Below are 2,711 nucleotides of genomic sequence, written 5' to 3'. Positions count from 1 at the left end.
GGCAGTGAAAAATAACGTCAGTTTTGCTCTCCAAGGGAGCGTTTTTCATGGAATGTGACATCACTTGAAAACTATGAATAGCATGTATGTGCAATAACAGTGATTCTAAAAACAAACAAAGAGAGATTTGAGGCTAATATTGGCTAATTATTGTTTAAATTCTGAGGGTTTAAAGGTTGTGATGATGTACCCCCCCATCAATAAATATCAGTTAAACAAGAATCACAAATGTTTATTTATCAGAAATGGTGAAATACTTCTAGTATTAAATCAAATATTACCACATTTACAAACTTTCATAACTATCATAAAGCATCTACCATAAAGAAATCATAAAAGTGAAAAAAACAAATGGCATTACTTGTAATTAGAAAAATGGCAAACTAAGATGCTAAACCTTGATTACATTTAAATATGCTTTTGCTTTTCAGTTTAAGTTTTCTTCACATCAATATTGAGTAAGGAAACTAACTTAACTTACCTGTTTTGTTGGCCTTTCGTCCTCCTCTTACACATCCTTCATCCACCTACTGTTTGGCTTTGTCTTCCTCTTGAGTGTTTGGTTCCAGATGTCTTCACCCTTTATGAATTCCTCCCTCTTCTTGCAAAGGTCACTGTAGTTGTCTGTGAAAAGAGTTTGTGTAAATTACACTGAGCAAATTAAAATCCCGACTGGGTCTTTGGGCTATGTCTTTAAGCTCTCCCTAACAGACAGCTTGTTGGCAATATTAAATTAACATTATCCACAATTTTAAATTATTAGTATCCAAAAACACAAAACAAACCCAGTTATGCTAATCCTTGAAGTTAACCATTAACATTAAGCTAGGTGACAGATTAAGTGCTAGCAAACTTACCCCCGAGCATTAACACCTTAGCAGGAAAAAAGGCCGGACCATCTTTCTTTTTTCTGCCTTTGTTCCACTTAACATTTATCCATCCATCTTCATCCTCCAGTTTGGGGCACTCTGTGACCATTTTTGAAGATTTTTGCTGGACTTCAACACTCATCCAATCAATTTTTCCAACTTCCACGGTTTTGTCCTTGAAATAATATATCGCAAATGCCATTGTGGAGGATAATTAATGTTATCACTGACAATTATGTTTGTTTTTGGCAACCGCGACCGTTAGTTAACATCAAAGATGCTGTACCGTCGGGTGAGATGCGCGCGAACCACAGCTCTTTGACGCAAACGGTGCAAACGGATCGCACGGCCTGCTATCGCGAGAGGTGCGCGACTGCATCGAAAAGCATGTTGGGATTAAGCGGGAGATTTAGCTTGCTTCTGTAGTTGGCTAACGTTACCTCATTTTTATATGGCTACCTCTCGGTCCAGTTTGACGTTAACAGCAGATGTTTTTAGCCGTGCACAACAAGCGAATTAATGGCAAAACGTCTAGGACCTTACAAAAGATACTTGCGCGGCACAGACGCAGTACCAAGGAGAACTAAGTTCAGATGGAATGCAAAGGTAAGTTACTTTGGACCACTTTTATTTCTGTTCAAAGTCAGATTACACAGGACAGTTGTAATTTACTGCTGGTCTTGCGCTAATCTATCAAGATGAGGCTTCATTTTAAATGTATGCATAATGAAGTGTCTACAAACAGTAACGTTACAAATAGCTATATGACTAAAACGTCTCTTTGTCTCTCAAATGCAGAGAAGCCAAGAAGATGGCAGTTCAAGTTCAAATAATGAGGATGGTGATGACAGTTACCTAAATGTGGTCAGTATGAATGATGATCAGGCTGACACTGCAACTAATATTGTCATTGTCGATTAATCATTTAAATGTTATAGTAATGACAAACACCCACCAGAAGTTCCCAGTGCCTATAATGATCTCTTCAAATAGCTTCCTGAATCAGATCAGCAGCCAGAAAAGGCTTTTACATTTTTTTAATATTATAATGATATGAAAGAAGGGAAAGCAAATAATTCTTAGTATTTGTGTAGCTATAACCAGCTAATGTTTGGTATTTTTACTTTGTAAATGACTAAAACTATTAATTTATTATCTAAGTTAGAATTAAATTTCCTGCTGATCAAAATTGGATTTTTTTCAGACCTAGCTACCTCATTAAATAAATATAGACATATTTATAAGCATTCCACTTTTGTCCTCAAGTTGTCAAATAGATGTTTACCATTATTCTCATATCACAGTTTCCTGCACATAAACAGTAATATCTAATATCTATTAATTGTGGTACAAGACAAGCCTGTCATTTCTTGAAATGTTCCTTGGCATTTTACCCTTCATGTTTTTTAATGGAGTAAACACAGAAGATGACATGAGGAATGCATCCAACAGTGAAGATGAAGAGGATGAAGTAGACAATGAAGACTTTTCCACAACTGGGCTGTTGGGTACTGATATTCAAGAGGTAAATACATAATTACACAGTTTTAGCCCCACTGGTTATTATGTGTTCTTTCCAACCTATTGCTCCAAGGCGACAATGCTGGGCCGACTGCAAATTGGTGAGCACATTCATGCTTCTCAGAGGATGTACCCTGTCAACTATGTTGACATTATTACTTTTTGTCCAGTGCCACCCTAACTCCATTCTCCCACTCCTGGCATTCTCCTAATATGCACCAAGCCAGTGGCAGCAGAGGACCTGCACAAATTCAATGAGATTATTTTATTCATCAAATTATTTTTTTCTCTTTCCCTTGTTAACTTTCAGAACGACAGTGA

At 36.8% G+C, this 2,711-nt stretch overlaps 1 long non-coding RNA gene across 2 annotated transcripts; it reads left to right on the top strand.

Moving 5' to 3' along the window:
* The first annotated feature begins 1,015 nt into the window (after positions 1–1,015).
* LOC123966970 lies at positions 1,016–2,693 on the top strand. Of its 2 annotated transcripts, none has more exons than XR_006824144.1 (3): positions 1,016–1,475; positions 1,668–1,733; positions 2,294–2,693. It is a non-coding gene; the product is annotated as an uncharacterized LOC123966970 (long non-coding RNA). The 2 variants fall into 2 exon arrangements; XR_006824143.1 differs by having other exon boundaries at positions 2,285–2,693.
* Positions 2,694–2,711: the final 18 nt, after the last annotated feature.

Source organism: Micropterus dolomieu, unplaced genomic scaffold (genome assembly GCF_021292245.1).
Source record: "Micropterus dolomieu isolate WLL.071019.BEF.003 ecotype Adirondacks unplaced genomic scaffold, ASM2129224v1 contig_14675, whole genome shotgun sequence".
Taxonomy (NCBI): domain Eukaryota; kingdom Metazoa; phylum Chordata; class Actinopteri; order Centrarchiformes; family Centrarchidae; genus Micropterus; species Micropterus dolomieu.
The sequence above is the reverse complement of the archived record's forward strand: the minus strand, read 5'-3'. Positions and strand labels throughout refer to the sequence as shown.